The following is a 26531-nucleotide window of genomic DNA, read 5'->3' as shown; positions in this document are numbered from 1 at the left end:
TGGAGCAGAGGGCATGCAGACTGGGACTTTTAGGGTGGTAAAATCTAGGTGTTTGTTTTGTGGAATGAGAGAGTCACCGAACTGAAAAGGCTGTGAACAGGACAGATGTGGATTTGAAGGACCAGGCAGATGATCTGGGGGAGTCCAGAGGGACAAGTAGAGGAGTGAAAGGCGAAGGAAGAGACTGGATGAGAAAGGGGAAACCGCAGCTGGGACCAAGATGCAAGAGGAAAGACTTGTAGATGTAAGTTTCAGTGAAAAATGGAAAGATGGAGGTGTTACGTTTTGATCTTTTCTGTGGGTAGAAATTTTCTACGTTACATGTGGGAAGGAAGTAGAGGCAAGTTGGAGCACTGAATGAAAAGTTGGTAAAAGGGACATAGGATTCTGGAAATTGTTTTCACAGAAGTTGGAGAAACAGAGCTGACTTATTTAGGCATGTGGAAAAACTAAAAGCGAAAATGAACTTGTAGTGGAGGACATTGGCCAGGTCTCAAGATTTCCAGCAAAGACAATCCATAGCACAAGAACAAGAGCAGAGGAAGTGGGTGTTGGTCAGGTTGCATGCCAGATGTTTGGTTATCAGTTTGTCAGTGAATATACAGGGAGCTTCTTAATTCACTGTTCAAAAAACCTGTTGCTCTGAAAAAGCCTTAACCATGTTGTCCTTTTACAAAAAGTTATTCCTGTACTAACATGCTGTAAGTTGGCAGGAGAAAGTGTGACTGTTTCTGCACTGTCTGGAATTTGGACAGTTTTTGGCTGTAGCCTTTCAAATAAAGGTAACAATAACAAAAAGCAATTGCTTTATTATTTTTTTCTAACTATAAATTGCAGGCTTTGGTTTGTACTGTCAGGAATTTAGAGCTGGAAGCTAGTTTCTGCCACTTTCTTCCATTTATGCTTTGCATCTAATTATGTGAGTAATAGAAAGAACAGACACTTGAAGTGAAGCAGAAGTGAGTATCGGGAGGGAGATTTTTAAGATTCACAGCAAGACTGTACTGATGCAAAAAGAAACACAGGTGAATATCCTTCAAGGAGTTGTGCTCAGAAACTTGCCATTAAATAAATCAAGAAATTTATCTCTGGGGATGATATACTGTCTTAGTTTGCTGAGTTCTGGTTGGTGGGAACAATAATAGTTTTTGCTCCCTCTCACACTTAGACTTTACTAGAATTCTAGAAGTCCATCTACTCGTAGGCAGTGAAAGAAATAAAATGGTACTGGGTAGTATATATATCCATGAAAAATATTTGTGTGGGTTTGCAGATATAGTATTTATTGACTCTCAGTAACTATTTTGGATTTACTGGGACCATCAGATCCTTGGATATTGGTTTAAGCGTGAGAAAAATGAGGCTTACGAGGGATAATGTGAAAATCTCTTAAATTTATTAAAATCTTTTGGACCATAATCAAACCTAGACTTCCCACACAAATTGCTTCTGTCTTGTGGAGACTTTTCTAATGGAAATGGGATTCTTGAGAATGATGCTTGGGCATACTGGGTGATATATTCCACTGCTTTTTGAGTTTCAAACAGGTGTGCATGGGCTTTCAAGTGTTCTTGTGCTTCTTCTGTGCCCAGTTTATTCTTGCAGAAATCACAGTGTGTAAAAGCCTTTTTTCATCCTGCTTATTTTCAGCTGGTGTCTTGGCAAAACAGAAGAGATTCTCCATATGTAGACTGGGAGAGGGACTGGCGCTTGCTTTCGACGTAGGACCTGCCGCCACGAGCGGAAGTGTGACCTGTGTGCTAGCTGGAGCTCAAGGTTGCAGACATGTGTTATTTAAGTGCCTTGGGCTTGCAGTGGAGCTTGTGTCCCCATCTCTGCTGGGATTCATTTGGTTCAGTCTAGTGCTGAAGTTCAGATCAGCTGTCTGAATCAGATGGGAGCTGGAACTGGGGTACATAGACCTAGCCTGGGATACATTCCAGGGAGAGCTTTTTTCTGTGATCCAGGTATGTCTTTTTTCTGCTATCCAGATCAGAGCTGGTCTGCAGTGTTGTGCTGCTCATCAACAGCTTGTTACTGCTAAACCATCCACTGCAGCTTGCTCCTTCCACTTTGGTGCTGTATCATGGAGCTAGAGTTGCTTCTGATTGCTCTGTGGCAATGATATAGAAGTTTATAAGACCTTAGAAATTGCTTGAGGCATAGGAGGATTAAGAAGCTGTACACATAAGACTAGAAGAAAAAAAAAAAAAGGATGCTAATTTAATGTGAACCCCGACTTCCTAGGATGCTTCTTGACAAAGCACTTTTAAAACTGAGTTGGGCCTTGTTTTGCAGAGATGTTGCAAGCATAAACTGTTGATGTTAATATCACAGTGTTTTGAAGATGTAGACTTAGAAATTATTAGCTTTACTATCTGATACTGTTTTGCACCATCCTGCCAGCATTCTTATGCATCATGTGTGTGATTGTAGCTGGGTGCTGTAGGGTTAACAGAAATGCCACGGAAAAGCAAACTATTTGTTTGATTCTTCCATAGTCCTGCCTGCAACTTTTGCATCTTCTGTTTTTACTTCACTTGTGGAGGAGCTTACCTGAGAGAAAATCAGCTGCACAATGGCAGTTTAAGACCAGGCTTCAACCTCAAGTCCTTGTGCGTGCTTGGACTTCAAGGCAGTGACCTGTCTAGGGGCTGGGTTTTCAGGGTAGCATGAGAAAGGAGAGCAGGTATTCAGATAGTTTTTACAGATGCAAATATTGGGGTGTTTTACCTTTTTGTCTTTCTGCCTCTCCCCCAAAGGAAACATTTTCTGCTGATTTTTCTTACCCAGTAACACATTTCTGTGTGTTCTGTGTGAAGTTACAAATAGAAGTGAAATACTGTTTTGTAATGTCAGCGGTCTGGCTTTCACACCCCCTAAGTTCAGGCCTGCACTCTGTTCGCTGTGAATCTGATTCATTTTAGTTACTTCAGGGATGTGTTTATATAACCTTTTAATACTGAGGACCTGGGTAACCTTGGCATAACACCATGAATCATATATGGGAAATGTAAAATTAGCAAGATGAAATGAAGTGTATTTATGGTCAGAAAAGTAATTGCACAAATCTCTTCTTAAGCAGCAGATACACTTCCTGTGTATGTTTTGAGTTGTCTCTGCTGACTTCCCTAACAGAAATGAACCCACAGGGAACTTAAATTAGCTTGGGCTTTGAGAGACAATTTGCAGGCTGATAATTAGTTGTGTTTCTGTGAACATATTTATATACATGTTGAATGTAGACCATATCCAATTTAGATGCTAGTGAGAGATATAAGACAGGGATATCCCATGGTGTGATTTCATTTATATTTATTTATACAGATTCACAGAACTCATTAAGCATTCATTCTGTACTCTGGACTCCTGACACATAAATATACGTGTGCATCACTACTTATTATTTTCTATAAAGACTGCTCAGCACATCTGAAATCAGAGCTGTGCATCACCTAACAGTAAAATAAGTCCATAGCTGCATAAATCTCTCCAGCCTCCATCTATCTCCTCTTGTGAGTTCATCTGCACTTTAAATACAGGATGATGTGTACCATATATCTGGATTGCAAACACTCAGGAATGAGGTATTTCCCAAACAATTTTTGAACATTGCTTTTCCCAAAAGGACTCTTCTTTTAGTCTGTTCCCCTCTTCCCTCCAACTGATGAAACTTTATTAGCAACTGTTAGCTGAAGGTGTCCCAGAAAATTGCCTGGGCTATAGTGGTTTCTTTAGGTAATAAAGATATTTCATGTTATTAATTCATGTATGATACAACCTTACTGAAGGTGAAACTTTCAAAAATACTTTGCTCAAACTTTTTCAGATTGGAAGGCCTGTCTAGAACTAAGAAACAATCAAGTATCTGAGACTCATACTCCTGAAGTGCCTTCAAAAATTTTGAAATGCGATATGAAATTTAGATGTACCTTCACTAGCTGATTTATTCCAGTTAAGCAAACTAGGGTTATGATTCAAAGGATTCCTGCTGGTTTTTTGGTGGAATGATTTGGAGAAGACAGTAGTTCCTGCTATTTTATATGCATCAGTTATCATGTTTTTCCCTGCCTTTGCCTCCCTCCAGGTGAGAAGTTAATTTTCTTCTAACAGTGCTATGTAGAACATTTCCTGCATGTGACAGTTAAATTTAAATGACTAACAAGTGGTTATTTTAATACGTAAAAAGAGTTTTTAAAAAGTGAAAACTCAGAAAAGGCAGTAACACCTATGGGGTCCTTAAAAAGTTGTTGGTGGGCTAGTTGATTTAGTAAACAAAGAGTCACAAAGCCAAATTCATGCATTTGTGAGAAAAGAAGATGCAACACCTGTGTGTACACAGTTACTGATAGGCAGCTCTAAATTTCACCATTGGAATGCAGAGACAAAAACAACCTCTTGGGTCTTGCAGACCACCTGATATATGACTGTTCTCCTGTGGTTGAAGCAAACTGGAGGATAGCACTGTCTGTGCTTAGTGCAGAACCTTCCCTAGCATCCACCAGCATGTTAGAGCTTTAGTCTGGCTGAAGCTGGCACCTCTTCAGAGAGATAATATGGACAGAAACACATAATTGTTCTAAGTCACAGCTTGTTCGAAGCAAATTTTAGTTACCCTGTATGTTGCAGCTTAATTCTACTGTCCTTCTCTTTTGGAATGAAAAACCTTTCAGACTTGACCTTTCCTATAGAAATACAAATTCCTGTATAAAACCTGTGAATTGTGAATTCAAGCAAACGCTGAATTAGTGGGCTATGAGTGACTCACCCTTTGTACAAGAACGAAGTTATCAATATCATGTGCCCAGCTTTCTACCCTCCAGACCCTCCCTACACCTTTTAAGCTTTGCCAAAACTCAATTAATTTTTTAAATTTTTCGTATGTTTTGCCAAAATGTGATTTACAAACTGGGCAGGGTGTGTACAAAAACATGTGCATGTGGAAGGAAGGCTTTCATGTAAAATTTTTGGTTTGGGGAGTTTATGTCATGTTGAAGAAATACTCCAAATGTGTTTTTTCCTAATGACTTCTTTCTTCCACTTAGCTTGGAATGAAAAACCTACTTACATCACTTGTCTGTCCTCACCATAGTGTGGATTAACTTTACCTGTGCTTGACACAATGCACATAGGCAAGATTAGCAGTGTTTTGTATGAACATCAATTAGGGACTGTCTTGTCTTCACAAAGGAAGCTGCAGAGCAAAGCAAAATGAGAGTGCTTGTGTATTGCAGAATATTCTTTCTTCTCTGATATTTTCAGCTTTCAGGATTGTGGAGTTTCCCTGAGCAAACTGGTTTTGCTTCTTTTTCCAAGATTGTATGTGAGGGCATAAAAGGATTTAAAAGCAGTGGCACTTAATTTTGATTTTAGAAGTTTTTTTTTTCCCCAGCAGCTGATTAATGTGCTAAAGTTATCAATAATTAACTGTTATTTTGATTAGGAGGGAAACAGACCCATTACTTAATTTGAAACAAGTGGTTCCATCTCTGGTTCAGATGCATTTGAAAGCCTTTTGCTTTTTGCATAGCCTGTGAAGTCTCACCTTCTCTGAATTTTTTTCATATGTTTTGTTTTGTGAAACAGATATTTAAACAGGCAGGTGGAGAGGAAGGGTTTGCAACTACCAAACCTGCATGTTGAATTGCACACCCCGATCTTTAGTTTCTATTACCCAATATGAAGTTAGACAGCAGTATTCTAGGCACTGAGAAATCAATCTGAAACATTTTAACAGGCTTAAGAAATAATTTGATTAGTGTTCTAGTCTTCTAGGGACACCAGAAGCCACTGTGCTCCTTGGAAGACCACATTATGACCACAGAGGTAAAGACTGCAAGAGCATGCCTTGCTTACTACATCTGCTAATCATTTATCACTTCAGGATTCCTGTTTTTTCACACAGCTATGAGTAGTTCTACATTGAGAAGGTACTGTTTGTCCAGCTCAGCCGTTTTTCCCCATCTACTCCTTTCAGACAACTCAAGTTATCTGTCCTGCATGGCAGTGTTCATATGTAGTGCCTTCTACACTTAGTCAAGGTTTAAGTGTTTTAGTTAGAATTTCCCTATGTCTTCCTCAGTCCTTTATTCTCAAATACACGCTCTGGTGAGATCTTAGAGCACTGTTAGATATGTTGTTGTGGCTTGAAAAAGAGAGGAAAAAATTCTCAAAATGGGAACCTAAGTCTTTCCTTGGGCCTTGGTTGACCAAAGTGCTTAAGCAAAGTGTTTAAGTCCTTTATTTAAGACTTATTCACTGGCTTATTCACCTTTATTTAAGACTTAGTCACGGGCTTTTAAACATGGAAGGACTTTCCTGGATGACAGTTCAATCTCCTTAGTTATGAGCAGGAAGTAGCTTCCTTGAGCTCTATCTGGTTTTCTAGGCTGTTGATTTATTCTGAAAACCAGAGTGGCAAGTGTACATCTTCTCTGCTGCTGGGAGTGCAAATACTTTGGGGAAAAGAGTATGAATTTTTATGTCTGATGGATAAAATGAGGACATGCTTGTATGACTCAGAGATTAAACTCTTGAAATGAGAAACCTGAATGTAAAGATGTAACAGTCAATTGTATTTATAAAGTAGAACTTGTTCTCTGTCCTTTATAATCTGCATAATATTTAAAGCAGAGCCAAATAGTTTGCCAAACTTCTGTGGCTTCCAGGTGCCTTAAGATGTTCCCTCATACTCAGAGAGAGGTGATGACTGAAGTTCATCATAAGTACAAAAACAAGAGAAGCAACTGTTTTGTCAGGTGATGTGAGGGGGCATCACTGGTAATTGGCCAGAAATACTTTATCTCACTCATTCCTTATGTCTCTGCTACTACTTCCAGAGTGGCTAAAAACATCCCAGTGGGGTGGCAGGTCTGGGAGTGAATACATTTATTTGGGCATACACCCTTTGGTTAAAGGCTGCCTGTCACTGTGTTCTGGTACAGACTAGGGGTACCCATAACCAAGCAAATGATGGAAACCTTCTTCAGAAATCTGGCAGTTCCAGTTAATATTTCAGGAAATATCCAACAACAACACCGTTGTCAGTTATTCTGTAGGAAATATATTTTCTCTCTTTTTTTTAAATATTCTTGATAATTCTTGATACCTGAGGATATTCAGAAAATAGCTGTATCTCATTAGATTGTCCCAGTTGTTTTCCTAAATGTTTCCCACTGACATCCTTTTTTTAATATTTTTTTTTTTCCTAGCTTCAGAGGCGAAGAAAACCTTGCAGAAATTTCTTCTGCATTTCTTCTTCCATGGAGATGTATTTACATCTGTTTCTTTGCAAATATCTGTACTTCTTTAATCGTTTATTTTTCTACTTCATTTATGCACAAGTTTATAGCCAGAAACCGTTTTAAAAGATGTCTCTTTAAGAAATAGTCTTAAAATGTTTGATGTGTGTGAGACTTTGATGTTATGCTACAAAGCATAAAAAGCTTTGTTGGCACTTCTACCTGTATGTTGGAACAATTTTGACAACACGGTCATGCTGCTTCTCATTCACGTGATAGCCAGTCGTTCTCATTATCTCAGAGGTGATGGCACAGAAAGAGTCCTGTTCCTGCACCCCTCCAAATCCCTTGCCTGCCTTCTGGAGGTGACAGGGCTGGGAGAAGTGGTAGGAGAGGATAGGATGCACCAAGGAGCTGACCCTCATAGCATTTGCTTGTATGTGTGATGGCGATAGTTCTCATTTTACTTCCTTCCGAAGGAAGCCTAGACTTTCAGCTTCTCCTACAAGTCTGTAGGTTCTCTGTGATTACCTGAATTCCTTGAGGAGAATTTTACGTTCTGTGATTGCATACATGTGAATACAGTTCTTCATACTATATTGCACTGTCTTCACCACCACTGATTCTCCTTTGGAAGTCAGTGTGTTTTCAGCTCATTCATCCCACAACATTATCTAGGCATTGCTGCAGGGGGAACCCTGTATTTCTGAGAAACAAGTCAAAGCTAATAGGCAACCAAGGCATACCAATTTACTTAACAGAGGAAGGTCTGGCCTCACTTAGCAGAGAGTGTGTGAGCATACGTGTAACTGGAAACATTTGTTTTCCCTCTGTGAAACTGGGGAAGGCTCATTGCCAAGAGAGGAGCATCAAACAATGTTGTAATGTCTTTTGATGTTTCTTTCTTGGTCTTAAATCATGCTCTGATGTTAATTAGTTTGGTGGGGTGGGGTTTTTTTTTCTTTTAATCATTTAGTGATTCGAGTATATAAAACTATTTTCTTTGCCTAGACCAAAATATTGCAGACTGGTGAGATGCTACTTGAGGTTAGAGTGGCTCTGTGAAAGCCAGGGTCTTGCTCAAAAAACCAATTTGTAACAAACAGAACAAGTATTGCTACAAATTCTTTAGCAGCTTTAGGGTCTGTAGTTCCAAATGTTGATAGGAGCTGAAAAGTGCTTTCAGTAGCTCTGAGAGAACCAGAAGCAGTCCAAGGCAAAAGGTTAAGAGGTAGCACAGGGTTTGTAAAACCCTAGGAACTAGTATCTCTGCTTCATAATACGATTTTCTTCTGAACCTTTCCAGTATTTCTTTCTTGACTCAAGTTTTCTTTCATCCTCAGAGGACACTTTGTTTTCATGGAGTTTTAGACTTTCTATAACCTATTACAGAGTATTTGCATTCAGTAAAATTTCCTTAAATAAGCCACTATAGAGAATGGCCTTTAAATGAAGAACAGCCATTGCAGAGAATTGTCGAGTAAAAATTTAAATAAAATGAGAAGAAACACTTACGAGACCTGAATTGTATTAATTTATCTCGTGACTGCACAAACCAGAATTACGTTCATTGCACTTCAGGACTTTCATCATCTATATTTTAATATGAAACATAGCTTTAAATATTACACCTATTTAGTATCTGTTGTTAAATTAGCATCTTGCCACTAGTCAGATGTTTTAAATAGGGTTTGTTCTTAGTTCTTATTCATTATGTATTTTATAAGTATTTAATATATATTGTAATTAATTACCCAGGGGGTAAAATTATTTTGTAGAATTCTTAACGGGTACACAAATAAGATGGTAATTTTATTATTGTAAAAGCATGAAATGCTAAATGGTTCTGTTTTTCTTACATATTTACCTTATTTATTGCAGTGATGTTCCGATAGTGAAGAGCCAAAAAGTATTCATCTAAGCTAATCAAAATGATTCCCTTTATAGTCTATTGCATTTGTATAGTTAGAAATTTAAGGGCATAAATAACTTGATTTAGGTGTGTTTTTTGAGGAAAAAATTAATCATGCCTCAAACTCCCCTATCAGTGGTGTGCAGGGTGGTTAGCTCGCTGACAGGCAGATGATACCCATTTTGCCGTGGTTCATTATCTGACACTTAGAATATTTATGGTCATAACACGAAAGTCTGACTTATCCTCCCCTTAAATAAGAAAAAAAAAAAAAAAGAAGAAGAAGAAGAACTGGAGTATTTGGAATATTTTAAAGAGAAGTTTTCTTTATGCCCTGGTCTCAGATGCTTATGCTATTGCTTCTCTCTCAGTAGAGAGACAAAGCTCCTAAATGTTCTGTAGAAACTTTCATTACAGTGACCACATTCCTGAGAAATACTCTGGGGTTAGCAAAATTATCCATTTTATTTGTGAGGCAGTCTATCAAGGAAAACCGTTACCATCATTAATCAGTTTAATATTTCTGGATCTTGTATCTAGATGTTTAGATCAGCAGGCATAATGCCTGCACAGGGAGATGATGAATTTTGAGTGTTTCCCTTCTTAAAGTTTTCAGAAGCTTTTGCCTGTGTAACACTGTTCTGAGAGACTGGAAGAGAAGTGCTTTAAGTATAGCTAATTATTTACTTATTAAAGGTAAGCAATACATTACTTTGAGGTGAGTATGTGACTCATTACACTTATCTCTGCTACCTTTTTCTCTGCTTGCTATAACCTTTTAAACATTTTAAGTAGAGATAGTGGAACGTGAACATGCTTCTGGAGCTGTCAGTTTGCTGGAAAAATAAATAAATTAAACCCTAAAAGAAGCCCAACATCCCCCAAACACATTGGACACAAACTGTCAAGGTACTTACATGCCGTTTGTTTCAGTGTGCAGAAGTGGGTATCTACCCGTGATGCTGTTAATGCGCATAAACTATGGTTATAAACTGTATAAACTATGGCATTGTATGACCCAGTGGCATCTGTGGAGGCTGTGTTTGTTATGAGTGACTGGTAATAAAGAAGGTTCATACTGGGCGATACTGAACTCCTCTTTGCATTCTTTAGGTTTTTGACTACTGTTGAGGCAGCAAGCATTTGCCTGGCAGTGGGGCAAGGCTCTTGGGAATAACCTAACTGAGGTGCTTTGGTTCAGTGAACACATATGGTGGCAGTTTCCCTGACATTTCGGTTTTCTCATCCGTATCGCTCAGAGGATTAAAAGTTGAGAGTGAAGCACCCAAAGGTGTAAAGAGTGGAGAGCAAAGGCATCCATGTGGCTGGGTATCAAGTGGCTAAACAAATTGAGAGAACTGATGTAGAAGTCAATACTGGTAAAATCAAGCAGATGGATCTTGTAACTGGTACATTAAATGTCACATGGAATCTAGATTTCTCAGCATATTTATGAAGTAAAAATAGAGCTGTGAAACTCAAAGGCACATTAGATTCTTAATTTTCCTCTGGTGATTGGCTCACCTAATAGACTGCTACTGCTTTATTAGCTTTGGTGTTTGATGTCTGTACTGATATTTCACATAGAAATCTGTATTATTCCACGTGGTGGAGGGCTTTTCTACTATGTGAAAATTCACATAAATGTTGGAAATGTTCCCCCAATCAATGTTCGTAATAGGAATATTTTTCCTTTCTCATCATATGAAACAAATTGGATAATTCCGGACAATGTTGACCTACTTCTTTCATGTCTGAAAAAGCACAAAAATGAACAATACAGTTGATTCTGTATGGGTCGTCTTTTGCATTTTTATATATAAAATATCACTGTGGACAATTAGACTTTTAATGTGCTAGGGATTTAGCCTCAGGTATTTGGCTAGCTTCCCAAGACCTGCTCCTCATGCTGTGTCAAACTATACAAGTATAACCCATCACTGTATGTTACATGTGTAGATGATAGTAGGGACTCCAGGGTAACATGTTTAGACAGTAGGGAGGCTGGGCATATTCCCTGAAGGAGTTCTAGTATGTGCTTATCAGAGGGATTTAAAGAATAGGCATTGCTACACTGTTCATCTTTCAGGTTAATTTTCATTTATGGTTATATAGATCAGATCTTATGTACCAAACTGCTGTGCTTTCTTTTATCAGCTTCTGTACATGTGGAATAGTTTGAAACAATTTTTTCTTCCAGTGAAATGTTAGCAAATAGTTTCCATGCTCTAAAAATTATCAAAAATAATTTCTAAAATTGTCTGATCTTGGCCAGCCTGGAGAGAAAAGGCCAGAAATTTCAAGCCATTCTTATTTTTATAAAGCTAACAGCTTTACTTTGTGTTAATAGTTATTACCTTTAGCATACAAAATACCTGATATAATTTCTTTATTTCAGCTGAAGTTGTCAAAGTGTAGTTGAGATACCCAAAGCCGTCTGACTGAAAAAAGCAGGTTTCATTTTCCTTTCATGCCAGATAACTTTTTGGAGGTGTTCCTGTGGTTAAAAAAAAATAATTAAAAAAATACATTTTCTGATTGATTTTGTTTAACAGAAATGTGGGTTTCTTTACTAACCAACTGGATTTTTTTACACAAAATAACTAGTTCCCTGGAGGAAGTACTTTGGTTTGAAAATGCTGCTATGTGCTTGCTAGGTGCTGCAGCTCAGGTGCTTCACCCTTCTGCTTTTGGAGAGTGCTAGGGGTCCCCGGAGCCTACATGCAACTGGCGGATGTCACCACAGCACAACAGCATGAACATCCACCTGCATCCCAAGTGACATAGCTCAGACTGGACGTTTGCAGTACATGTTTTTACCAAAGTTTATGGTTTCAAAGCAGAAATTCTGGAGAAGCACTATGTAACTATATGTGAGTCTTTTACTTGCTTTTCTGACCCAAAAGTTCTTAGCCTGAAGTCTTCCCTGGAAAATGAAGGGAAACAAAGGTGTGGCCAGCTCTAGCTGCTGGCATTCGTTTCCGCTCACTGTCAAACTGCAGTGCTAATTATGGCAGGTCCTTTCAAGAACAGCTCATGTGCATGAATGCCATTGATATCTGTGGCTCTTTTGACATATCTTAATGGAAAATATTCTCTCTCTACTTTTTGGCTTTTTCTGTTCTCTCCTTGTGCTTCTATTTTTCGCACTTTTTTGTTCCCTTCTCCATGGTCTGGCTCCAAATGCAGGTGCTTTCCTTCTGTGGTAGAAACAGTTAGTGCTGGTTTGCATTTTAGCTGCAATTCCTGGGTAAGGAAGCTCTTTAACCTGGGCTTTAATTTCCTAGGCAGAACAGAGCTGTCTGTAATCCTTGTGTTGATCACAGTAAGTTAGAGATAATTTCCGCATTCTGGAATTCCCTGCTGGCCAAAAGGGCTCAGTGGCAGGATAATGAGTAAGATTCAACCACCGAAGTTTTAGGATTTTGAGGTTATATAAACTTGCTGATTTATATAATGGAAAAGCCTCTGGCCACTGTTTAATTTCTGGGATCAGCCTCTGCCGCTGTAAATATTAGTAAAGTGCTGAAAGATGACAGTGGAGCTACACTGGTTTACAACAGCAGGCTGGGGCTTTTATGTCTTTTACGTCTTTCACTGAAGAAGTGGAAGTGTAGTTATTCTCCCTTCAGTAGACTTGTCAGTGAAGAATTTGGGACTGTAGTGGAAGGGTACGATGAATAATCTGAAACTAGTTCTGAAAAAGGATCCCTGTAGTCTAATTCACAGAACTGAGCAAACAGCACACCAGTCACTCTCAATGCATGCAAACATGGTACTGCTCGCATGTATAAAATACAAGCTATGTGTATTATGAAATGCCATATTAAAACAATGGCATTTCTGCTGTAGGAGAAGAGGGTTTTGTCTGCAAAAAAAATATGTACATGATCCAATTTCCCCCTGAGAGAGCTAAAATCATAGAGATTAACAGCTGCTTTTCTACTTTATACATTTATAAATATAAATTCATAAATTTATAAGTGATATTCTCCCATCAGTTATAAATGGTATTTGTACAGCTTTTTTTTCTGAATTAATTTTCATATTTTTAGAATGTGCTGTTAAATCAAACCATTGTTTGTAGAGGTTTTAAAAAGTGGAGTGGGTATTTTAAGAGCATTGGAAAATGGGATTTGGAAATCTGGTCAGGTCTTCAATTCCATGGTTTTCTCTAAATATTTTACAGCTGCTTGTAGCCTCTTGGAACTGATTTTCATTGGTTTTGTTACTTCAGTCCATTCCTGCCAAGTTCAGTGGAGGCTTTGGCGTACGTGGGGTGGGTTTGGTGCAGGCAGTGAGTCTGTGCGAGAGCTGTGTCAGTCCAGTTCCTGCCTATGGTTCCTAATGGGATGCTCATTAAACTCTTCTAGGAGTACTGCAGAGTAAACTGCATCTATGGTACCCTTCAAATAATATATTGTAATTAATGTAAAATGACTCACAGAGAATAATTCTCTTTGATAATGGTACCATTATTTAACAGTAAATCCTGTGGGTTTACTTTTAAATAACTTCATATGAGGACTGTATGTGCCCACAGGTACCGTTTAAAAGCTAGTTGTGTAATCAAACATTTTTGCAGTAATTGTTACCTCTTACAGCTGCTGTGCTGAAATTCACAAGAATTAAAACCAGAAGGAAAAACAGCAGGAAATATGTAACTGGGGGGAGGAGGAGGGAAGAGAGGAAGTAAGCTGCTGGGATATTCCAGTTGTCTGTCTTAAAAGAAAATACAAGTAGGAAGTTAGAGGATTTGTTTCTGAATAACTTGCAATGTGTCAAGTTTCATTTCATCATTATGAATAGTAACATCAGCTGTATTATGACAATTTAGCATCCATTTAGTATATACTAGTTAATAGAAAATTAAAATCCTTTTTATTCCAGGTTTATTAAGTCGTAATTCAAAAAAATATGACTTGGTAAGTAGTCCTTCCTTTTGATAGTCAGTATAGTTTTGAGGTGATTATTGTAAAGATGGTGGGAAAAGTGTTTCTTACTGTTTTTGTTTTAGTAAGGTAGATTTTGCTAATGGATCAGAACCATTTTCTGCTTACAATATATTACTGTCTGCATGAGTCTCTAGGAGGTAGTGTTTATATTACCTTGTAACAATAATTCTAACAATCTCAAATCTAGTCCTTAGGAAACTGATTATTTAGGGCATTTCTAGTTTGAGTTGAAGAAAGAAAGGTGAATAACTGGGACAAGAACCAGTCTCTTCCATAGATCTCCATAGACAGAAATGCATTGATGTGGTCATCTGTCGAACTAAAGAATTTTGAATTCACTGTCAAAAGCTATTTTTCTGTGTGCATGTTATCTAATTCCAATATTTAGTTACCTGAAACTGGTACTTTCTTTGTGAAGGAAACATCAGGTGTGATACTGAAGTCTCAACTAAACAATTGGAAAAACTTTTGAGACTCAGCCATTAGCCATTTTATTCCTGTGCTCAGCACTTCCATACTTGATTTAAAAGGACACACAAGGGCACAGCTGCAATTAAGAGTACCCCTCCAGTTCCTTTGCCTAGCCCCCCCTCCATCTCCTTTCTTAAAAGTATCTCCAATCTAATGTAGATCCACACAGACAACATATGACGGGCTAGATGTCCTGTTCCACAGGTGGGCTTTGACTGGGCTGTGCATTGTGTGAAGGTGGCATGTGTCCAGGTACAGCCATGAAAGCCTGCTTAGACTCTGGGTGGGGTTGGTGCCTTACATCATGGTGGTTGAACTGGACACTGAAGTAAGAGGCCATCCTTATTAATATTACCTACCCTGAAGGAGCAAAATTGCTTTTATAGGGGAGTTCTATGCACCTCCTGTAGTACAGAGCATCATAACTATTTTACTACGTTTCCCACTGCTTGGAATTTACTGTTAAGGAATAGAATTAAAAGGCCCAAGTGGCTGCATTCACATTTAGAGCACAGTAACTCTTGCTGCTTTCCTAGGTGCAGGCTTTTGTATTAGATATCCCATCCCTCCCAGAGGCTTGGGAGGGATGTACCATTCATCTTTTCTCTCCTCCTCCTGTCAGTTACTTGTCCCATTGTCACAGGCAGGGACATTGCTTGTCTCCATTGAGCCTAGCTGAGCAGGTTTATCGAAACAGAACTGAGAAGAGCACATCTTGGGCAGGAGGAGAGAAATGGATGCCTCATGATGAAATCTGAGCAATTTATAAACAGGGAAGCCTGGTCCTCAAGAGGACACTTCAGCGCTGCCTGAACTTCTGCAGATAAATGTTTTCTTCTCTCTGGTTAACACGATTTGCAGGTGGAGGGCCAGGACCAGGATTGCTCACCCAGCGAAGCCCTGCAATTGCGCACAGCTGTAGCTGAATAGGCTTTTGTCCATTTTAGGACTACAGTGATGTGAGGAAATAAAATGTAAAGTACTGTGCAACAGGAGCAGGCTCTGCATTGTGTGCAAGCACTTTGAGGATTTTTCTGGAGGCATTTGCTATGTGCCAAGTGGGACAAAAAAGCAGTGTTAATTCTGAGATTCATTTCCACCCCTGCACCCCCCTGCCCCCCCAGGATTTTTAGTTTGTGGATGTTTGTGCTCTCAGAAGGGCTGAAGGCTATCATATTGGCTAATAAATCTTCCAGGAATCCTGAAGCTTAATGAGTTACGAAACACTTGTGTTGGTCTAGATGCAGGTGTACCAGAAATAAAGTGTGCAGAGATTTTGAGTACTGCTGTTGCTGGAGACTGTTCTTGCTGCTGAGAGAGCTCTCCAGTGCAGATCTCAACACCCCCCATATGTGCAAATTATTCTAGTGTGGCAGTTTTTTAATTCACTTTCTTTTGAATATTGTCAGGTTGCATTTTAAGAACTGAAGGTTTCTGAGTTTTTAAACAGTGTTCTCTGTTTTAAAGACTTTTCTTTAAAACATTGGCCTCAAAAACAAGATGATAAACCAAGTGTGTTTGCAAAGGGAGATTTGAATTATGCATCAGCGATTGAATTTTAACTTACCTTGAACAGACGAGAAGTCATAGTTGCATTTTACAGTCATAATCCCCAGCTCTGTCCAGGGAACAATTTATTTCAGCTTATATTTTCATTATCTTCAATTTTGTATTTGAAAATGAAGTCTGATTCACTGTCAGCACCGTTTGTGACAAATTACAGCACCAAGAAATCTTGTTAGTAATTCCTGTTGAAAAGCAAACTGTTGCCTGTTTTCTCCACGGTAAAAATAGAAGAAGTGCATATAACGAATAAAAGAGCAACTGCTGGGAAATGTCACTATGTGCTGTGCATATGTATATATATTTACGTGTATATATATGCATAGGACCCTTCTCTCCAGAAATCTTGTTAGTATGTTCTTTAGTTGTAAAGTTTCAAGAAGCAGAGATTCTGCCATTCAGTGTAGAAAGATGCTCCATAGCCAACTATGTTTTACTGCCTGGGAGTCTACAGTAAAATGGTGTTATAACTAGCCCAAGTTTAGCAGTGCCAGGCTTTTGAAATTTTAGAAGGAAGGTCCAGTCCTTTGAAATTGAAGACAAAGAAAAGAAACCATTTTCTTCATTTGAGAGAAATAACTTTCAACAGTTTCTTGTCAGCCCAGTCTATCTTCACATATCAAGTCTATTTCAAGAGTAGAGAGGCCTCACAGAATGGTATTTCACTGTTTTTCTGTTGTTACCCTGTTTTATTTTGGGAATCCCACTTCTGTCAGGCTCACAACTTCAGGTATCATGACTGTGGCCTTAGATTTTGGGAACACTGATAAATTTTCTTTTTCTCCTAACTTTATTCTTCATTTCGTTGGGTCCCTATCACCATGCACCCTCAGGATGCTAAATGTTTTGTGCATGTCCTGCGTACAGTACAGCAGGACCCTGTCCCCTTTAAGTGGAGTTCCTCACGGGTGAATGGCATCTTGTGAGTACACTGTGGTCTGTGTCAGAAACTAAATTTGGACCAATGCGCTTCACTGCTGATAGTATCTGGTGTGCAAGAAATATAAAATGGGGTCACTTAGGTAAGTGATAGTGTCCAAGAAGGGGCTTTAATCTTCTGTTTAGCTTCTCTGTTTTCCCTTTCACTTCATGGAGCGAACTTGTTTTGAGGGTGCATTCGCTTTAGTGTTTTCCCAGAGTACCTTTGCACAGACTGAGCCGGTGATGGGACAGTTATTCACTGGGGCTTAGTATGTGCCCAGTCTGCATTTTGGGGGTATGTGCAAGTTTTCAGGAAACACCCAGGCCATTCTACCGGCTTCTGCATAATGGTGAAACTTTTTGGGCAGGTCAGATGGGGCATTGAGCAACCTGGTCTAGTGGAAGGTGTCCATGCCCATGGGGAGGGGTTGGAACTGGGTGGTCTTTTAGGTCCCTTCCAACCCTGACCATTCTGTGATTCTGTGATTCCACAACATTTAACAAGAACACCTATTAGAAGAACAAAGTTATCTCAGGAGCTGAGTGTATCTTGTTTTGGTCCTTTCTGTCCGAGAGCTTCACAGCTGGCACAATAAATGTGGCTTTCCAGATATTCAAGTATTAATCCATTGTCAATTTATGTATGTAAAAGTTATGAAAATTGTGTAAGTTAACTGTTCAAACATATCTTTTCAGGGGGAGCCCCCTGATTTCTATAAATTCTACCACAAGTAAATGCAGCATAAAAAGAGAAAAGAGATACCTTGATGACCTTATCAAAAAAGCATAAACAAGTGTTAACAAGGTGATAAGAAAACATTTCACCAGCATAAGTTTATATGTTTCAGGAGGCCTACTAAGGAAAAAAACCCATATATTTATAACAAAAAGGAAAAAAATAAACAATGGTCATAGTAAACATGTGACCAGTGCAATAATCTATTCATGTCAGCAAATAAATGATCTATAAGTAGATATCATCATAAAGGTCACAGTATGAAGGGAAGGACTTGATACAGAAGCATAGAACAGGGAAGGCTATAAATGAATACAGCCTCAGAAAATGTAAAAAGCTGTTGGTCAAAGTAGCTAAATTTTTAAAGTATGGAGTCAGTAGAAAAAGTGTATAGGAGAACTAAAAGGTGGCCTGAACTACTGAAGTAATTAGTGTGATGCTGTTTTTTTAATGTTTTTTGTTGGTAGAAGAATATTTTCCTGTGCTGTTTCAGGCAGAATAAAGGGATCAGTTGAAGTTCAGTAGAATAGAAGATGATGTGTGGATCAGATTTAATCACCACCATAACTCAACAAGAAACCCATTTGAACCACCTCCTGCAGTGTTTTATAACATAGATTATGCCCATAGATTTAAAGATAATATTTGATTGGGTCCCTCAGGATTGAGTCTACAACATCTTGAAATGAGAAGGTATGTTAGGAGGAGTGTCTCATCAGAGCTCTAGATCAAGGTGCAAACCTTACTTGACTGAGGGGCACACTGACGGGATGACTCTTACACAGACGGTGGTATTGGAGCCGCTGTTTAAGTGGGAGAGAGAAAGTTGACTCAAGTAGAACATACCTTATGTTGCTTAGCAGAAACCACAGCTAGGTTGTTTTCCGGTTAACCCGCAGTCATGTACAAAAGAAAGAAAAGAAAAAGAAAAAGAAAAAAAGAAAAAGAAAAAGAAAAAGAAAAAGAAAAAGAAAAAGAAAAAGAAAAAGAAAAAGAAAAAGAAAAAGAAAAAGAAAAAGAAAAGGAAAAAGAAAAAGAAAAAGAAAAAGAAAAAGAAAACGAAAAAGAAAAAGAAAAAGAAAAAGGAAAGGAAAGGAAAGGAAAGGAAAGGAAAGGAAAGGAAAGGAAAGGAAAGGAAAGGAAAGGAAAGGAAAGGAAAGGAAAGGAAAGGAAAGGAAAGGAGAAAGGAAAGGAAAAAGGAAAGGAAAAAGGGAAGGAAAAAGGGAAGGAAAAAGGGAAGGAAAAAGGGAAGGAAAAAGGGAAGGAAAAAGGGAAGGAAAGGAAAGGAAAAAGGAAAGGATGAAAAGTAAATTAAAAACCAATTAGGCATAATGAGAACTACACTAATTTTCAAGACTGATAATGTGATACAAAAGCGAGCTACACACAAACAAGAGTCTTCATGTTGCATGGCAGTAGGATGTGAACAAACAGGGTGTCCAGAAACAGTGTAATAGATCAACCAGACAGCAGCTGCAGTTACCAGCAAAAAGAAGATTTAGGTGTTGGTAATCCACAATTTAAAACCTATCTATGAGTCTTCCCCTGAAATCTTGTTTCCACCTTAACAGCTGAATGTGAAAGCTGGAAATCTACCAAAGGTACAGACAGACATCTAAAAGCTTTTGAAAGTAAATGCCCTGGGGAAATAGTAGGTATTAAATGGAATGAATTTATAACAAATACCGAGAATCGTCAGGGAGTTGAACAAGACTTAATCTCCTAAATTATCCAGAAATGAAGATGGAAATATCTAGGATGTGTGGTAAGAATGAAGCCAGATCTGATACCAGACTGTCTGCCATGGCAGGAATGCCCTCAGGCATGACTGTAGAACATATAAAAGGAGCTGACCAAAATAATTCCTCTACTGAAAAGTGCTTAGAGATAAGAACATTATGGGTGACTTCAGAAAGGGACAGACAAGGAGAAAGCCAGATGGACAACAATCAGCAGAGTCTTACTCTCTTATTGGAAGGAACTCTTGGCAGTGTGAGTTGGGTGGCATGAAAGGTTTTCATCTAATATTTCATGTCTGTTAAGGGCCATAAACTCTTGGCAGACCTGTAAAATGATTTTAGCTTTTTATCAGCACTGCTCCAGGCCTAATGACTAGAAAGTACGTATTTTAATCCCAGAGTCCAAACTCTGTCACTTGCAACTGGCAGCTGCAGTAAGCACTATAATTTATGTAAACTCAGCACCACCCACAAGTTTCTAGATCAACACACAGAGTGGTTTCTGCTGGTATGAGGGAGAAAACCACCAGGTTGTCTTACTGCATCCGGGTGGAGGAAGTCAGTGATTGCCTGCATGCAATAAGAAAAGGCATGTCTGCTGGGGCCTTTTCTTCAGGCAGAGTGTCTTGGCTTCTGACCCAGCCGGTGCACTGCTGTTCTTAATTAGCCTGTGTCTTGACTATATTAGTATGCTGGCATGTAGCTAGCTGGGATTTTATAGTCAAGCATGTGCAGCTCTTCAGTATTCCCTGCACTTTCTCCATCTCTGGAGGCCTGTCACCTGCACTGTTAGGCTGGTGGCATCCTCAGTGACTGTATCTGGCTGTTTGCAAAATGTCCTTCTCTGATCTGCTCATTTGGCTCCAGAAAGGCTCCTTAGCTGTGTGGCCATATTTAAAACTCCTGTTGTGTGTCTGCATTTATATGTCCTGCATCAAGCAGTGCTTCGTTTATGTGAGCACCACTTTGCAGATGCTAGTTAGAGGCCTCTTTCCTACTGTATATACTTACCTGTTTCTTTTTTTCTCCACAGTCTATAACTAAAAAATTGATTAAGAGTGCATATTTTGAAAAGGGGAGAGGGCTTCTGGACTGGCAGTTCATGTGTTAAAGCCCATAGTGTATCTTCTAGTTATTCTTATATTAAAAGCATAGTTGGGATTCAGTGGCATGAACTGAGGCATCCTGTGTAATTTTTTTCTGCTCAGCAGGTTCCTGTCTGGCCACCAGCTATCCCCTTGGCAGGGAGAAGCCAGGGAGATATCCAGAATACCTTAGCTGGTCTCAAGTGGTATTCGCATCTGCATTGTACCCAGTATGTTTTAGTTCCAGAGGAGCAGGGGGACTATGCCTCCCAAAGAGAGGGGTTTAAAACGGGATTTGTTTGGTTCACTCCCTGTCTCTTCGGAATATAAGCTTAAAGACAGAATTTAAAAGGGCAAGATCAGCTTGGTTTCCAAGTACAAGTTAGTGGTATTTCTTGTACTGTGACTTTATTCTCTCAGTGAGTCAAATGACTTTTCCTTTAGCTTACAGTTATTGTGACTAGGATCTACTTCATTCCTTCAAATGGTCTTCCAGAGCCAGGGTAGTAAAATAAGATATTTCAAATAATGAAAACCAGAAGCTTTTTTTTTTTTTTCTTTTCCTGCCACAGTGTTGGCTGTAATGACAGAAAGTCATTGATTTCCTTTTGAAACTGTTTCTTGTTTCCTTGATGCTGCTTACCTCTCTGCTGATCTTTCATTTCTTTAGGTGTAGCTCATTTCACATACCTGTTTGTTTTGTGAACATTTCTTTTACACTGTGTTTATCTGTACTTAGTTAGACAGGTCTGTGAAGTCTGGTCACAAGCCAGGTAAAGTCATCGAGATTTTTGTGGTAGCATAGTCACTGAAATAGCCAGGTGTAAAGCAATACAGAAACTGATATGACAAAAGATTATAGACAATGGATCATGCAGCCTTGCAAATCCATCTTCCTCTGTGCAGCAGTTTTACTGTTGTTTGTCACACACTGAAGTATTGAGTCTCAAGAAGTGTTTAGAGCATGTCCTGTTAATGAATCATATGAAAACAGAACACAGAAGATGAAAAGCTGTTACAAGGCAGGTCCTGATTGAGCTGACCTGCTACAGATTTTTGTCATTTGAGGTTAAGCTGTTTATCTGAAAAGAATCTCATCCTGTTCTGGTAATTTAATCAGTCAGAGCAGTAGTAATATGAAGGCATAGTTATGTATGGAAAATATGGTATTATATGGTAGATCATTGTGACAGCATTCAAAAGCTTCTGAGGAAAATTGTAATATTTTGGCAGGAGTTCAAAATTTACTTTCCTACAAGGAGCAGGTTTGGTGTTTTGTTTTTTTTTAAACATGTCATTTTGAGGTTACGTGGTAACATCTGTCAGAGCTATGCTAATCTCTGTCATCCAGCTGTTATAATTGAGGTATTTTCCTTCCTTTTCCTTCTCTTTCCTCTCCTTTCTGCTTTCTCTTTCTCCTCCCTCAGAAAAGAAAAAAAAAAAAAGCCAGTAAAAATCACCTCCTTTTATACTGAAACTTCAGGTGGAATGAAGTGGTTATAAAAGCATCTGTCAACACAGGGATAGTTTGCCAAGCCAAGTATTTGGGTTGGAAGTCATGCCTTCCCAACTGCTTGAAAACAGGAAGTATCTCTGTTAAGTGATGGATAGCTCTACTTTGCTGAGAGGAAGAAAAAGCGTTCTCTTCTCTTCTCTTCTCTTCTCTTCTCTTCTCTTCTCTTCTCTTCTCTTCTCTTCTCTTCTCTTCTCTTCTCTTCTCTTCTCTTCTCTTCTCTTTTCTTCCCTTCTCTTCCCTTCTCTTCCCTTCTCTTCTCTTCCCTTCTCTTCCCTTCTCTTCCCTTCTCTTCTCTTCCCTTCTCTTCCCTTCTCTTCTCTTCCCTTCTCTTCTCTTCCCTTCTCTTCCCTTCTTTTCCCTTCCCTTCTCTTCTCTTCCCTTCTCTTCCCTTCTCTTCCCTTCTCTTCCCTTCTCTTCCCTTCTCTTCCCTTCTCTTCCCTTCTCTTCCCTTCTCTTCCCTTCTCTTCCCTTCTCTCCCTTCTCTTCCCTTCTCTTCCCTTCTCTTCCCTTCTCTTCCCTTCTCTTCCCTTCTCTTCCCTTCTCTTCCCTTCTCTTCCCTTCTCTTCTCTTCCCTTCTCTTCCCTTCTCTTCCCTTCTCTTCTCTTCCCTTCTCTTCTCTTCTCTTCTCTTCTCTTCTCTTCTCTTCTCTTCTCTTCTCTTCTCTTCTCTTCTCTTCTCTTCTCTTCTCGTTTGTTTCTCTATTTTTTGCCTCTGGGCTAGTAAATGAGTTCTGCAGTTGTTCTGTGTATGTAAAGAAATACTCCTGTAGAAATGTATATATGGGTGCACAGGGTTCTGTGTGTGTTTATGTATGTGTGTGTATGAATATACAGACTAAAAAAAACCCACCCCAAACCCAAAAATTCACTTTGTACATGATCAGTCCCTGTGAGAAGCCAGTCCAGGCACATCTTATCCCAGTGATTCCTGTAAAGCTCTCAAAATCTGTCAGAAACAGCCTGCAGGATTGCAACGGCTCCTGGGTGATTAATTGCCAAAAGAGTCTGGTTCCAGGTTCCATTACATGTAATTGTTATATTTTCTAAAGGGGTTCTTTTATTAAACCCCCACCCCCAAAAACAAGGAAAATAAAAAAAAGAACTGACATTCCTGAGGTTTTGCGCCTCTTAGACAGGAGCAGGGAAGACTTTCTTATGTAAACATACACTGAAGAGGGTGTGTTACGTTGTTTATTAGCTGATGATAGGTGGGGTTTTTTTTTGCCCTCAGTTAATTTTAACCTTACTAAAAATCGTTTTGTTAGAAATGGGGGACGAAGAGCAGCATAGCATTTAGAGGAGAAGAGGGGGAGTTCCTGAAGATGGAACATCAAAACTGCTGTGTGAGACCCAGAAAGTGGCAAAGGACTAGGTGGCGCCTGCTCCTTACTAACATTGTGGGAAAACAACCAGAAACAGGGGTATCCTTTGTCCACGCACCACTGCGGTGAAACTGCTCACGTTGGACATGGGGAGAGAACAAAATCTTGTGTCTGAAATCCCCCTTGCAAAGGAAGCCAGTGCTGCAGCCACTCAGCGCAGGTGCAAGGAGAGAATGGCACAGCAGCAGCCTGAGCAAGCAAAGAAAGAAAGATTGGACACTGGTTTTTACCCAGTTTGTGGATTGAAAACATGTTGTTGAGTATCGTGAAAGTATGGGCAAATTGTGGAGACTCTGCTATAAGTTGCTTCAGTTTTTTCTGAGACCATATTCACAAAGCAGGCAGGAGAACCTTGTTCCCTGTCAGTGCATCCATGTCTTTGAATCCACCACGAGAGGTTTGATTTGGAGCTGAATTTATGTGGTGCCAAACTGGAATATCTGTAATTGTATCTGTAAGATTGCTTGGATTTGCACTGCTTTTACTGCATTGAAAATGTGCTGTGTTACTGACAGGTTTAGACTTTTATAGACAGAGACCTGGGCAAAGCATGGCTCCCAATCAGCACTGTAGTAATTTGTGCCAACTGACCAATTTAACTGTCGGAAATATCAGGGGAAAAAAGCATGGAGATACTGGTTCTGCAGCTGCAGAGTATCTGCCTGCAAATGTTCCTGCCAAGAGAAGTGATTGAAACTCAGTTTCTTGAGATATTTTAATCCCATCTGAACAAAATCACATAAAAACATGCTCTGGTATTGTCTGCATGGGCCAAGGAGCGCATTGTTCCTCACAGTTGTGTTTACACGGTCTCATTGCTGCAATGAGACAAGTCTCCTCAAGTTTTCTTTCTCCATTATTCCCCTTGAATTAGCTATATTAATCAAACTCAGTGACAGGATTGCAATGTAAAGCAGTTGGGCCACTGATGTTACTCTGGTTAAAAAGATGAGTATATTTTGGTGCCTACTGGTTTGGAAATACAAGCCTGTTTTTTTTTTTTTTTTTTGCAGTTTTTTCTCCTCTTGCATCCACAAGCTGTTTCTACTACCTCTGGAGAGGTAGTAACCTTACCACTCACCCCTCTTCTCTGCCACCCTTTAGCCACATGGAACCACGGCTGCTGTCTGGTGCAAGAGTTCATCCCGTGGTGAGGGGGGACCGTGGGAAGGGAGCTTAGGAGGCAGAAGGGCACAGCAGCCTCTTCCCTGTGCTGGATAGGCAAGATAAAGCAGCTGAATAGTCACTGGTGCTACATGCTTGGTGCCATATCCCCAAAGGAGGCAGAGGCACAGCTGCTTCCAGGCCAGAGCAGCCTGAAATCCTATGGTTTGGCAGTGAGGTGAGGGCTGTGGTGAGGCCAGACTGCAGGTAAGCACTCCTGGGTGCTGTTGGACTCAGCACAAAGCGGGACCTAATTCTTGCCTGACAGCAGGTGTCAGGTAAAGAAAATCAAAGCAGCTCTGAACACTTTGGCTTCTGGAGGCTGAATGTGTTTTCATATCAACTCTGGAAATTTTTGCTTTCTTGAGGGAGTTTGAGCGCTGCCTATTTATAACTTATGTAAGTAATGCTCGTATCTGTTAAAAATTACCACCATTAGTAAAAATGACTGATTTGTTATGAAACCTGCAGAAGCAGTGTATGTCATTCAAGCAAGTGATGCCAGTGGTTTTTATTGATTCAAGGCAGTTCTTTTCCCAGGTTGCATTTGATAAGGGAAGATGAATTTGTTATTTCTCTGCACACTGCAACTGTAGGATAAACCGTGTTTTGTTGCAATAATTAAGACACTGATCTGTATTGATAGCTGAAGGTGTTAGTTCCTGTTGGTTGCCAGCAAAAAGAGCAATTCTGAAAAATATTTTTTTGAATTGAATTGCACAGAAAAGTTTCTCTCTTTTGATGAGATGAACTGGAATGAGCAAAACTCAGTGACTGAAGAAGGATTAACTAATGGTAGTAGGCCTGGAGGATAAGCAGAGTAGATGAATCCTACAGAAGCAGGGACATTTTGCTGCTCAGCAGTGAAGGGCACATTGAATTCTTGTTTTCCAGATGGTTAATTCTCTGCTGCTTCATGTAGGTTTGGACTCAGATGATATAACCTCTCTCCCTGTTGAAGTTGGTTTACTGTTTGTTGGTGTATCAAACCATGTGTTTGTTCTCTGCCTTTAATTAGTACTTGTGGTTAATGCCTGAGTAAAATGTTTCCATTGTGCTCACTGCTACTTGATAGTGCTCATTATTCCTGAACACCTGCTGTCAAACCTGTTGTGTCTTTTCTTGTCAGCTTGCACAATGCTCCAGGTCTTGAGCAAGACTGTCATGATGGAAGGGTTGTACAGCCTGATTTTTAGAAATCTATGTGGAAGGTGAAGTCTTTTTTTAGGAACTGATAATAGGAGACTGTAACATCTTGTTGGAGCTTGTTTCCAATAATATCTAATAAAATGCAGGTTTTGAAGTCATGGATATGTTCTAGGTTAAAGAAGCAAACTGCTGCACCCTGAAAGGAATTGTAGATGCGTAACAACAGCAGAGAGTAATGTGCACAAATCTTGGGAGAAGTACAAGGGTAGTGACCAGCAAACAAGTCATTAGAGGGGAACGGGTTGGAGATGTTGGCATGTTCTGACACTGGTGGCAGACATTGGCATGGAAGGAAGAAGGTGGGGAGGAAGAAGAGTATGGAGAAAGGGGCTCTTGGCAAGAAAAGTATCACTTGACTCAGGAGCCTGTAATTACAAGACACATCAAGTAAGGGTGTCACCTAAACCAGAGGAGTTTGGGGTTGCCTCCTGAAGCAGCTCATGCCAGAGGGAGAGGGAATAAAAATCTTGTGGAACAATAAAATTTATCTTTACAGTGGGCTGTGGTTTTTAAGTCCTTAATAGTGACACTGTAATATGTCTTCTCATTACCTTTTAATTTTGGTAATAAATCCGTGACTGCAGAAAGCCTCCAGTAGGCTGTCTAGCAAACAGGATGGATGAGCTTCCCGTACTTAA

At 39.5% G+C, this 26531-nt stretch overlaps 1 protein-coding gene across 6 annotated transcripts in view; it reads left to right on the top strand.

Moving 5' to 3' along the window:
• Nucleotides 1-26531, top strand: part of AFG2A (AFG2 AAA ATPase homolog A) — a 229774-nt gene that overhangs the window by 134756 nt on the left and 68487 nt on the right. The gene's annotated exons all lie outside the window — the stretch shown is intronic.

The sequence above is a fragment of the Neopsephotus bourkii genome, unplaced genomic scaffold, assembly GCF_033783945.1.
Source record: "Neopsephotus bourkii isolate Nb327-2 ecotype Australia unplaced genomic scaffold, CSIRO-AGI_Nbou_v1 NB_690, whole genome shotgun sequence".
Classification (NCBI taxonomy): Eukaryota; Metazoa; Chordata; class Aves; order Psittaciformes; family Psittacidae; genus Neopsephotus; species Neopsephotus bourkii.
This window is presented reverse-complemented; position numbering and strand designations above follow the sequence as displayed.